Source organism: Apium graveolens, chromosome 6 (assembly GCF_009905375.1).
Source record: "Apium graveolens cultivar Ventura chromosome 6, ASM990537v1, whole genome shotgun sequence".
Lineage (NCBI taxonomy): Eukaryota > Viridiplantae > Streptophyta > Magnoliopsida > Apiales > Apiaceae > Apium > Apium graveolens.
Genome location: NC_133652.1, coordinates 202,514,526 through 202,528,963, shown reverse-complemented (window position 1 = coordinate 202,528,963; position 14,438 = coordinate 202,514,526).

Sequence of the window (14,438 nt, the reverse complement as noted above, 5' to 3'; positions counted from 1 at the left end):
AACGCTTCCCGAAGACTGCAGAACGTTTTCTAACCGCTTGCGAATCGGGAGCTTGGTCCTGTTCATCTTGTCTATCTGATATTGTGTGATGAAAGAAGAAGGCAAGGGTGAGCAACAAGCCCACCAAAGTAATATATAATATGATTAACAATATATGAGCCTTCTCATAGTACTCATGAAAGTCTTGGTCAAAAGAAATAAACCAAGTTTGATATCTTAATGCGATGAAGTCGCAAAATATTCAGTATATATACATATATACTTTTCAAAATCTTGGAAGTCCTCTTCCATGCATAATATACACAAAGTTCCAGTTTATAACTGTATAAAAAAATATCGTTGCAAGGTGATCTCATATATCTATCCTTGTCTCAACGTTTTTCTGAAAGTCTCTGTCATTCATAAGACAACCATTAACTAGATATAAGTTTAAAATGGTGAAGTTACAAGATACTCCAATATACTTATATCTTTTCCAAATACTACTTGAACTACCACCGTTCAAGTTATAATTAGTTTCAAAAGTTCATCACATAGATGAGACTGCAAGACCAGATTTGAATAGATTAAATCTTTTAAAATATCATCAAAATAAAATGAAGTTACGAGATACTTCATTTGATGCAAACATCATTTTGAAAACTTGACCCTGCCAACACTCAACAATCGCCCAACCGTAGCCTTTCTATCGAAGTGCCCTGGGTAGTGTTGCAGAAATATCCAATTGGATGATGAACTCATTACGGGAGTTTGCCGCGCCAGGAAGACCACTTACGATGATCAGTCGTAGTAGTGCAACCCCACCATTTTCTACATGTAGAGGAGAACCTGTCGGATTTACTTGTCAACCGAACACTGAACTCCTAAGGAATGGACCGCCTTAGCGGAACTTCCAGGCCATTTGGGCCAATATAATAAGGCTGGGCCGGCGCTACTCGACCACTTACGCCACTCCTAGTTCAGATGAAATCCATGACTCTGAAACGTAAAGCTCGTCCCCACTTTCCCCAAGTAGAAACTTATTGATATGGCTCCACCAAGAAGTCGTATCTAGTTGGAAAGGAAAACTCACCGATATTTCCCAGGCGATGCCTGTTAATGGATTAACTTGTTCCAAGAATTTTACTTCCCGAGTGTTGGGTAAGTAATTAAAAACTCTTTTATCAAGACAACAACCTTGTTGCGAATATAAAATACACCACAGAGCCGGATCCTTCCGGTTTTGAGCGAGTATTTAAATCCCCTTTTTAAAAGGAAGATCTTAAATATAAAAATGAGTTTTGGGATCCGCTCTAACTTTTGAAAATCATTTTAAAGACTTGAAAATACTTTAAAGAGTGTTTGGAATAATGCTGATTTAATAAAGTAAATCAGTCTCAATATAAAGAAATATCTGAATATTATTATTTAAATATTATTCCCATAAAGAATAATTGAGGTAGAAGTTGGAAAACTTATACTTGAAATGAATAGTAAATAATCAAAGATATACTTATACGAAAGTAATATCTTTATTTGAATATCAAAAGTAAGTTTGATTATCGAACATTATTCTTTAATAAAATAAAGAATATTAATAAATAATAAGCGGAGTCATAATACCTCGAATGAATATTATAAATAATATTCATTAAATAAAATAAAGGAGTCATACATCCTCAAATGAATATCCAAGTAATATTCAATAAATAATATAAAGGAGTCATAAGTCCTCGAATGAATATTCAAGATAATATTCCTTAATAAAATAAAGTTATCGAATAAACCTTATTCGATTAATAGTTTTAAAAACTATAACCATATATATATAAAAATATTTATATATAAAATCTACTCGGGATCCTCGACTCCCGGTTTTAGAAAATGTTTTCACCTTTGGGCCCCTATACTAAGGGTATATGCAAATTACCGCTATTCTCTAGCATAGGTATTATCAATTGAACCAACAGATATATATGGCAAGAATACGAAACAGGCATGCATATGTACCATATCACATGCTACAATATATCGCAAGAATTTGCTAATATAACCATCATGCATCTATTACAAGATAATGCATATACAAGTGTATACATCACAACAACAGTATAACGGGTAGAAAACTTGCCTGAGCGACTGAGGGTTACAAATGGCTCGGGACGAGTCTGGTAACCTATAAACAACAAGTAAGTTGGAATTAAACGAAAGTCACATGTAAATCTATACTCTAACCAACTCAGACTCTAACGCTCGTTTTGCGCTTACTGATTCTCTTAAGTCACTCGAGTACCCTCGGCTCCACCATTTTTTAATAATTTAACCATTACGAGTTTTAAGGCGATTCCTTTGCGAGTGTCTTACCAACTGCCTAACATACTTAACATAATTGTTTCATACATTAATTAACCCTTTAAGGTCTTTAACCTATGTTTCAAAGTAAGGCGAGGGCAAATGTTTTGTTCGCGAAACGTCATTACTTAAAACTGTCGTTTCTCCTAAACCGTACATCGGAATCAAACGAACTACATATCAAAACGAATCTCGTAACATGAACTATTTAAACACGGCAATGGTCAAAATCTAGTAGGGAGTTCTCGGGTCCTAATGTTATGAACAAAAGCAGTCTAAAGTAAATCGGACATTACGACGGCTATGTTTACGCGATTTCCCAAATTTAAACCATTCCAAATCCACCACAATTCAACCCCAATTCACAACCCAATCAAAACTCCATCCAAACTACATTACAACAGCCCAAAATCAACTCATTATAATCAATTTACTTAATCTTAAAACTTGAATTTAAACTATACTACATTCTTTAACCAAATCATAAGATTTCAACAATCCATTCACCACCATTCCAACCCAACTCTAAACCAACAATCACTAAGCTACTCTAATACCATATCAACCAAAATCATCCTAATATACAAAGTAAAGCTAGGGTTTGGAGATGATATACCTTCCTTGAAGTGGTGTGAGTAGCTAGGAAGCCTTAGGAAGCCTTGAGGAGTCTTAGGAATGCTTGGATCTTAAAAGAAAAGCAAGAAAATCAAGTTAAAAACCTTGAAATCACTATTCATTGTCTTCTTCATTGATTTATTGGAGAAGATAGAGAATGAATGGGATGCTTAAACTCATAATATAGCCATAACTATGCATAAGGAACACTAGGGAATTATCTTACCAATTTAGGAAGCTTGGATCTTGGATTTTGAAAATTTTCCCTTTGAAAACTAGGAAAAGCCGAGAGCAATGTTCTTGGTGATGAAAATAAAATTTTGTTTTGATGAAAAATGATTTGCTTGGCTTGGTGGATGTAGTTTTGGTTTTTGTTTTAGTTAATTACCTTTTTAGCCTTAAACTTTGTGTGGTTCTAATTCAACCACATTTCCTTCCTTCCTTTGTCATGCTTATGTCATCATGTGGTGTCATCCTTCCCTCTTTGTCCTCTTCTCATTGGTTGGATGACATCATCCCCTCTAATCTCTTTGATTAACTTCCTAATTGTTTGCCTAAAGACCGCTGATCTGTTATACGGTTCGCTTAACTTTCGTTTTCGTTTATCGTTTGAGGGATCATACCCGGGATCTTATTACTTAGGTTCCCTTAACCTTTCTCAATACATTATATTCCTTTTTATGATCCTCTCTTATAATCCTTTAATTTAAATCCTTTTTACCCTGTTACCTTATACTCAATTCTTTCCGTATCTAGTGGATTTTCCGGGAAAAATCAAAGTATTCGGAATTGGATTATGACGATCTTTACATACACTTATATACCATATACAGTACTAATAAAATCTCAGAATATCCATAACAAAATCCCTACATAGTGGGGCATGAAAGGTTTTCTCATTCAGCAAAAACACTATTCATAAGGGTTTCAAAAATTTCCAAAAATTGGGGTTATTACAGAGATTCTCTAGGATCAGCCTGAAATCTAGCACATAAACATGTAGCAAACATTATATCTGGCCTACTAGCTGTTAAGTATAGAAGTGAGCCAACCATGCCTCTATAACTTGAAATATCCACAGACTTTTTAGTAGTGTTTAATTCAAGCTTAGTTGTAGTGGCCATGGGAGTTTTTGCAGATGTGCAATCCACTAGATCAAACTTCTTTAAAAGATAAAAAATGTATTTAGTTTGACTATTGAATATTCCATCACTAACTTGCTTAACTTGTAAACCAAGAAAGTAAGTTAGTTCCCCCATCATACTCATTTCATACTTACTTTGCATCAGTTTGGCAAACTTTTTGCAAAGTTTCTCATCTGTAGAGCCAAAAATAATATCATCTACATAAATTTGAACAAGTATACTAGAGCCATTAACATTTCTGAAAAATAAAGTTTTATCTACAGTACCTCTTGTGAAATGATTTTCCAAAAGGAACTTTGAAGAAGTGTCATACCAGGCTCTAGGTGCTTGCTTCAGTCCATAAAGTGCTTTCAAAAGATAATAGACATGATCTGGAAAATTTGGATCGTCAAAACCAGGAGGTTGACTGACATAAACTTCTTCCTCCAAATCTCCCTTCAGAAAGGCACTTTTGACATCCATTTGATAGACCTTGAAATTGGCATGGGCTGCTTAGGCTAAGAAGATTCTGATGGCTTCAAGTCTTGCAACAGGAGCAAATATTTCATCAAAATCTATTCCTTCTTGTTGACAATAGCCTTTAGCAACCAATCTAGCTTTGTTCCCGAAAACTATGCCATTTTCATCCATCTTATTTCTGAATACCCACTTGGTGTCTATTGAATTCTTTCCTTTAGGCTTGGGCACCAGCTTCCATACATTATTCCTTTCAAATTGGTTTAGCTCCTCCTGCATAGCTAAAATCCAATCAGGATCCAACAAAGCTTCTTCTACCTTCTTTGGCTCTTCCTTGGAAAGAAAGCTACTGTATAGACATTCTTCTTGAGTTGCTCTCCTTGTTTGAACTCTAGAAGAAACATCACCAATAATGAGCTCAAAGGGGTGATCTTTTGTCCATTTTCTTTGTTGAGGTAGATTAGCTCTAGATGAAGAAACCTCATTGTTGTCTTGATGTGTGATTGAGTTTTGATTGTTAGAAACTCCCCCTGAGTTTGTGGATCTTTGATTTAAGAAAGGGGAACTTTCTATAGGTGATCTATCTTGACTTCCTGCTCCTTTTGATAACCCGACGGATGGTGAATTTTGAGTACCGACGGATGAAGCTGTTTGTCTCCCGACGGATAACACAGATTGTCTTCCGACGGATGAAGCATTATGCAACTCGACAGATGTTGAGTTTTGTGCTTCATTGGTAGTTGACTTATCTGCATTATCCTTAGACACTGTTTCTTGATCACTTTCATCATCACTGTCATCACTAACCATCTCCATGTTATCGAATTTGAGGCTCTCATGGTAATCTCCATCTTTCAGTCCTTCAATCTTTTTATCATCAAACACAACATGTATTGATTCCACAACAATGTTGGTCCTTAGATTGTAGACTCTATATGTTTTACCAATAGCATATCCAACAACAATTTCTTCATCTGCTTTAGCATCAAACTTCCCATTTTGATCAGTTTGATTTCTCAGAATATAGCATTTACAGCCAAAGACATGAAGAAAATTTAGAGTTGGCTTCTTGTTATTGAATAGTTGATAGGGAGTCATGCATCTTGCTTGATTAACTAGAGAAATATTCTGAGTGTAGCATGCAGTATTTACAGCTTCAGCCCAGAAATAGGTTGGTAGTTTAGATTCTTCAAGCATTGTCCTTGCATCTTCAATAAGTGATCTGTTCTTCCTTTCCACTACTCCATTCTGTTGTGGAGTCCTTGCTGCTGAAAATTTATGCAGAATCCCATTTTCCTCACAAAATGCTCTCATGATAGAATTCTTGAACTCAGTTCCATTGTCACTCCTGATTCTTCTAACCTTGAAATTAGGATGATTATTGACTTGCCTTATGTGATTGATGATGATTTCACTAGCCTCATCTTTAGACTTTAGGAAATATGTCCAAGAGAACATTGAGAAATCATCTACAATTGCTAGGAAAAGTCTTTTCCTTGAGATGGACAACACATTGACTGGTCCAAACAAATCCATGTGAAGCAGTTGCAAAGGCTCTTCAATTGTTGAATCAAGTTTCTTCCTGAATGATGCTTTAATCTGCTTCCCCTTTTGGAAGGCATCACACAGTCCATCCTTAGAAAACTCCACTAGAGGAATGCCTCTAACCAGTTCTTTCTTTACTAGCTCATTCATGGTCTTGAAGTTTAAATGGGATAGCTTCTTGTGCCATAGCCAACTTTCATCCTGACTTGCTTTACTGAGAAGACAAGTAACAGATTCTGCATTAGATGAGTTAAAATCAGCTAGGTACACATTTCCTTTTCTCACACCAGTGAGAACCACTTTGTTGCTTCTTTTGTTAGTCACAACACAGGCTTCTGAGTTGAAGGTTACTGAGTTGCCTTTATCACAAAGCTGGCTGATACTCAACAAATTGTGTTTGAGACCATCCACTAAGGCAACCTCCTCAATGATGACATTGTCCTTTGAAATCAAGCCATATCCCACAGTATAACCCTTGCTGTCATCTCCAAAAGTAATACTTGGGTCAGCTCTCTCCTTGAACTCTGTGAGCAGGGTAGAATCACCAATCATGTGTCTTGAACAACCACTATCCAAGTACCAAAGATTCTTTCTATAAGACCCCCAAATCCGGGGTCGGGGATCCGGGTTGTCACAAGTTCCAATTCCCTTAACAACTCTTAATCTTAATAAACAACCAACCACTACGTACTGTGAACCCACAATATACCCACACACACCACAAGTTATAGTCTCAGGGATGAATACCAAAAATAACACAAGTCATTTTATTCCACAATTATAAGTCATTATACCTCAAAAGGGTTCCTGAATAAATTTATATTTCCTTGCCATAATTACAATTCATATAGATACATAAGTCTAGTGCATCAAAAGTTGGAAGCCTAGCCTATTGGTAATTCCTACCTCAGCTATAGCGGCATCAACGCTTCCAGAAGATTGCAGAACGTTTCCTAACCGCTTGCGAATTGGAAGCTTGGTCCTGTTCATCTTTTCTATCTGTTGTTGTGTGATGAAAGAAGAAAGCAAGGGTGAGCAACAAGCCCATCAAAATAATATGTATAATGATTAACAATATATGAGCATTCTCATTATAGTACTCATGAAAGTCTTGGTCAAAAAGAAATAAACCAAGTTTGATATCTTAATGCGACGAAGTCGCAAAATATTCAGTATATATACATATATACTTTTCAAAATCTTTGAAATCCTCTGCCATGCATAATATACACAGAGTTCTAGTTTATAACTGTATAAAAATATCGTTACAAGGTGATCTCATATATCTAACCTAGTCTCAACGTTTTTCTGAAAATCTTTGTCATGCATAAGATAATCATTAACCAGATATAAGTTGAAAAGGTGAAGTTACGAGATACTCCAATATACTTATATCTTTTCCGTATACTACTTGAACTACCACCGTTCAAGGTATAATCAGTTTCAAAAGTTTATCACATAGATGAGACTACAAGATAAGATTTGAATAGATTCAATCTTTGAAATATCATTCATAAGAAATGAAGTTACGAGATACTTCATTAAGTCCCGATATATATATCCATATATATCTCTCATACATTTCCTGAAAACCTCTATCATGTAAAGTATGAACAGAGTTATAATATCCAATGAATTTGGAAAAAAAAAGAATTTTGGCATAAACCCGATATCTTGCTGATCAGGCAAAGATACCCATTAAGTAACCTTTTCTACTGTAGATGGATGAATTCCTCGCCGGTCATCACCATGGCCACATTAGGACCTCGCGCTAGACCGTTAACCGGCCACTCACGCGTGGATGGACTGTCACCCAGCCTCTTACACCTTCATAGACCGTACCCCGGCCTGTCGCTTATGCCGACTCAATTAGATGGACTTACTTCCCGAATATTGGGCAAGTAATCAAATTGTTTTCTCAAAACAGCAACCACGTTGCGAATATAAAATACACCATAGAGCCGGATCCTTTAAGTTTTGAGCGAGTATTTAAATCCCCTTCGAAAGGAAGATCTTAAATCTGGAAACGAGTTTTGGGATCTGCTCTAACTTTTAAAATCATTTTGAAGACTCGAAAGCATTTTTAAGAATGTTTGGAGTAATGCTGATTTAATAAAATAAATCAGTCCCGATATACTAGAAAATATCTGAATATTATTATTTAAATAATATTCCCATAAAGGATAATCTTTATAAAAATAATTGAAGTAGAAGTTTTAAAACTCATACTTGAAATGAATAATAATTAACCAAAGATATACTTATACGAAAGTACGATCTTTATTTGAATAATCGAAACATTATTCTTTAATAAAATAAAGAATATTATTTAATAAAATAAGCAGAGTCATAAGTCCTTGAATGAATATTCAAAATAATATTCATTAAATAAAATAAAGTTATCGAATAAACCTTATTCGATTAATAGTTTTGAAAACTATATCCATATATAAGTATATAAATATATATATATATATATTATACTCGGGAACATCGACTCCCGGTTTAGAAAATGTTCACCTTTGGGTCCCCTATACTAAGGGTATACGCAACTACTGCTTATCTCTAGCATAGGTATTATGCAACTTATAAGCATTTGAATCAACAATTAGATATCAAGATTACGAAACAGGCATGCATATAAATATCATATCACATGCTCCAATATATCGCAAGACTTTGCGAATAATAATCATGCACTTATCACAAGATAATACATATACATATATACATCACAACAATAGTATAACGGGTAGAAAACTTGCCTGAGTGCTCCGGGGTAGACTTAAGCTTAGAGTGGGTCCGGTAACCTATGAACAACAACATAGGCCGGAATTAAACATGGTCACTAAAGAAACTAGACTTTATCCACTTAGACCCTAATGTTCGCTTATACGCTTAACGATTTGCGTTAATCGTTCGCACACCCTCGTCTCCACTAATTTTAATAAATTAATTATTACGAATTTTAAGGTGACTCTTTCGCGAGTACTTTACCAACTTCCTAATCAACCTTACATAATTGTTTCAAAATCCAATTAGTCTTTTAAGGGCCTTAAACAAGGTCTCAAAGTAAAGCGAGGGGTAAAGGTTCGTTCGCGAAATGCCGTTACTTAAAACGGCCGTTTCTCCTAAACCGTACATCAGAACCAAGTGAACCACATATCAAAATGAAGATTACGACACGCTCTATCTAATCATGACAATGGTACAGATTGGTCAGTGAGTTATCTGGTCCGAGATTCATGTACAACAGTCTAAGAAAAATGGGCATTACGACGGCTATGTTTACGAGTTTTCCAAGTTTCTCACTACACCAAAACCTCACCAAACAACCCAAAATTATTAAAACATCAAAACCTCAACTAAATAATACTATACCAGTCCTTATTCTCCAGATTCTTCATCTCAACCAACCACAATCAAGTTTTATTAACTATAACAAGATTCATTCACCAAATCACTTCAAATCCAAATCAAACTACTAATAATCAAAGGTCATGCTTCTCATTTAGAAAACCAACCATCAAAATCACTAATAATCAAAGTAAAGGCTAGGGTTTGAAGTTTATACCTTCCTTGGGAGGTGTTAAGTTGCTAGGAAGCATTAGGGAGCCCCCTACAAGCTTGATCTTTCCAAAGAAATCAAGAACACAAAGTTAGGCTTTGAAGTTTCTAAAAGTCCGATTGAAAGAACTGTAAAAATGAGGGTCTTACCATACTTATTTGGATGAGACTTGTAAACAAGAGTTGTAGGCCATCTCAATACCTTTCCAACGAGCTATAGAACACAACATTTGATGAGAAATGAAGGAGATACAACAGTTTTAATGTGCTGGTTTTGTTTTGGCCGAGAGCAATGGAAATGGGGGAGGAAATGCTTTTGCTTTCTTATATTGGTGGAATAATGTGGTGGATAATGATGGGTTGTCTTGATATTTTTCTAGGCTAATTATAAACAAAGGAGTTAGTGCAAGATGATCTCACCATTTGCCATGTGTTGGTGATTTGTGGTGAGATGAGACCATCCCTAGTTAACTAGATAATTAACTAGCCATTCCTTCCTAACTATCACTTGGTTTATTGGTTGATCAACCATCCACTTGCCTTGCCACTTGCAAAGGTATTTACAAGAGTCGTCATTCATTTCTTTGTCCGGTTATCACTCAATCTCGTTGATCGTTTGGTTAAATACCTCAATGGTTTTATCGATAAAATCTTCTTGGTATTTTTAATACCTAAATTAATTCTCCTTTATAATCCTTGAATTTAAAATCCTTCATCTTAATATTAATTCCATAAATCCCTTAATGTCTGGTGGAAATCTCGGGGTAAAATAAAAGTGCTCGTTTTGAAAATCCGACGACTCTTACATACATTTATTTTCACTCTCCAATACTAATATAAGCTTAGACTTTCCATAACAATACTCCTATATAGCGTGATCTGATAATTTTCCTTAATCAGCATCATCAACAAAAGTTACTATTCATCAGTGTTTCAAAAATTCCAAAAATTGGGGTTATTACACTTTCTGTTTCCCTGCACATATCAAAATCAAATCAAGTTGATTTTAGTACCCAAGTTTCCTTGGGTCCTGCCTTGTTAGCTTTCTTTTTCTGTTTCTTAGGCTTTATCTCATTTGACTTAGGGATATCAGATTCATCCTTGGTCATTTGAGTTTGGCCTTTGAAACCATTCATTACAACTGAATATCATGCATATTATTATTAATAGGGAATGGCATGCTATTAGTAAATATGTTATTCCAATATGACATGCTAAATGACATTTGTGGCATACTAAATGTAGCATAATAAGGATTAGGTGCAAATGGCATGTTAGCAAACTATGCATTCATATTCTGTGTAGACATAGCATTCATAGGCATGGGAGGAATGGCATTCATGTTAGGAAATTGAGGTGGCACAGACATGGAAGTAGGCATGGTAGATTTGCAATTAACAGACAAATGATTCATACTACCACACTTGACAGATTTTTCTAGGAGCATATTTATCAGGTGTGTAGTTATTGTGTTTGTTAACCCCTACTTTACCATTTCTATTGTTTTTCTTTTTAGTCTCTATTTTTACCTCAATCTTTTCAAGTATGTCACTTAACTGTTTGACAGTCATGTGACCAACATTAGCCTTTTTCCCTTTCTTAACCTGACTCGATTCTCCTGAAACAAAGTTCTTGGAAACAGACCCATACTTCTCATTCAGCTTAACAAGTTTGGCTTTACTAATGGGCTTGCTCACAGCCGACGGATGAGGATTTTCATCATTCGACGGATAACCCTTTTTGTTATCCGACGGATGATCCTCATCATCCGTCGAGTCTACATCTGTCAGGACTCCATCTACCAAATTTGGTTCTAGTTTCTCTTTGTTCTTTTTCCAGGCTGCATCACAGAAAGACTCAATTCCTTAAACTTGGTGATTTGAGCATGGACATCTGTGGATGTTTTCCATGCCTTAATCACCTCCTGTTCACGCTCGAGCTGCTTCTTCAAAATTTCTTCTTTCTTCAAGGACTCAGTTAATTCCTCCTTGGCAATCTTACACTCAATTCTTAACTTTTCAAAGTCAATGAACTGAGACTCAAGCACATTATTTCTCTCACTCAAAAACCAATTGTTTTCTTTGATTTTAGCATTTTCTTTAGTAAGAGACTTAAGTGTAACATGCAAATGATATAACTCTGTAGACATGTCATTTATGGCATCATTTAAATGTGCAAGGTTTGTAGTAATTACCTGATTACTTGAAGAACTTGTTTCTGTTTCATCAGACTTAGCCATTAGGGCTAGATTGACATAGCAGACATCTTCATCTTCATCCAGACCATCTGCTGCCCATTAGGTATTTTTGCTTATAATCCACAGGCTCAAACTTTTTCTTACTGGAATCTGACTTCCTACATTCACTGGCAAAATGCCCTTCCAAGCCACATTCGAAACATTTGAATTTTGATTTATCTACCATGTTTCTATTTGGCTTGGCTGCTCCAAAGTTCTTCTTGAACTTGAGCTTGGAAAATCTCCTGGAAAGAAATGCTAGGTGTTCATCAATGTCCTCCATATCATCTTGGCTCAAAGAATCTTCACTTTCTACTGCAAGCCCCTTGCCCTTGTTCTCACAGACCCTTAAAGTTGATTCAACAACTTCCATCTTCACTTCCTTCTCTTTCTCCAACTGTTACGACCGGCATTTTATGTAATATTAATTGTGAATTTGGTGTAATTATAAAGCCGAATGCAAATATATTTAATGATTGTACGTTGGTGTGAGTGAACAATTTTTGCATTATAAATTTGCTTTATGTAGTATATGATTTTGAAAAGCAAGAGTTTATTTAATTGCATTATTTTTGATTTATAAGGAATATTCTAAGCCTTGAAATTTTTTTCCTTTAAAAGGTATTTTGTTCACAAATTTTGAAAATGATTTGATAAAGTCTCTAAAAATCCAAGTTATTTTATGGTATAAATTTTATAATTTTTGAACTTGTATTTTATTTTATAAAAATAAATCTTTACAAATTTTATTTGTTATAATTAGCAAATTACATAGTTATCCTTGCATGCAAATCCCTTCTATTCAATCCAAAAGGGCTAAAGAGTCAATAACCACCCCACTAACTCTTATTTCCTAAGCCAAATACCTTCTTTACCCTTGCATGCAAATTGAACCAAGTTCAAGTGGAAGGCTAATCATGTCAATTCTTAATTCCACTCACTTTTGGCAACAAAAAAACCATAAAACAAGCAAAGACATGATCATTCACTCCACTCACCACCACACTTTCTCCTCCCTCCCTCCTCCCCCTTCACTCTCGGCTTTTAGCCGAAACCCCTCCCCATTTTTTTTTCTTCAATCCTCAACCAAGCTTCCACTCTCTATACAAGTAAATTTTACTTCCCATGCCATGATCACTCATATTTCAAAGAGTTTTGAGTAGAAATTTTAAGTTTAAAGGTTGCATGTAGAGGTTTTAGTTGGAACTCAAAGTACAATCTTGATTCTTATGGATTTAAGGTTGTTTTTGAGAGGACTACAAGGAATGGAGAAGTGCCAAGTCTTGAGGGGAAACTCTTGATGATTAAATGGCCATTCTCTTCCATTTCATTCGGCCATGACCATATGGGAGCCGAATGAATGGTCCTTAAGACTATTCTTGTTGCTTAATTCGATTTTTGCATGTTTATGTGATAATGACTTGAATTTTGTGGTGAAAATTTGATAAAACGCTTTGAATGCTAAGTAATCATCTAGGTATAGCTTATGCTAGGCTTGCATGTCAATTTTATGATAGAATATATGTAGAAAATATGTTGTTTTGGTTTGCAAAACCCGAAGACATGCATGCATGTGGATTTCTCTTAGAATGTTATAAGATTTTGATCATTTAGGAAGATTTTGTTAGTGAGCCTTAATTTCAGTAGGAATAATGTGTTAATATTGATTTATGCTTCTTGTTGCATGGTAATAATTCGTGGTTATCTTTTAATAAAAATGCATATCTTGTTGTTTCAAAAGCATGAAGATTTGTGAGTTGTGCAGTGTAGTTTCTTTTATTTTACCATAATTGTACCTTAGGTAAGGATGATCTCACCCAAGGTTATTTTGAGAATAAGGGAGTTAGTTCAGTAGATTACCATGTTTAAGTCTTGGTTTGAGTATTGGGTTGTTGGTAGTTGAGTTTGTCAAGTCAAAAGCTTGGAGAAAGGAGAGTTATAGTTTCTGCAGAAAATCAGTTTAGAACTCTGAGGTTTAGAGTGAGTTTTGACCATGTCATTGAGGTGCACTTTGAGGCCCAAGCCACCAGAAGTTAGTATTGGGAGTATATAAAAGGTTTTAGGAGTTGGTTGGAGGTTTCCATGTCATTTGGTTAGGTGCATAAGTAGAACAACAAAATCTGTCCAGCAGGGGACAGTTTTGTTGCAACTTAGAAATAGGGAGATTTGACCATGTCATGGATAGGCCCTCATTAGGCCCTGTTGGGTCTTAGTTAGAGGGAGTGTCAGAGAAGTTTTTCCAACCATAGTTCATAGGATATGAGTTAGAACCATGTGTCGCAAGTTAATTCAAGTCAGGGGGTTTTCTACCCAGAAAAACAGGGGAACCTTGGACTTTTAGCTTAGGCCCAAGAAGGCCCAAGCCAGGCCCTTGAGCCACATCAAGTTTTTGAGATGCCCTTAGGTGAGGAGAGTCTTGTGTAAAAGTTTTGATGGAAAACTTGTAGTTTAAGAGTGTCTAATGCACTCAAGAAACCATAGTTGTCATTCTGAAATTTGCACCAGTGAGCACTTTCACTTATCACATAGTTTTAGAACACTTA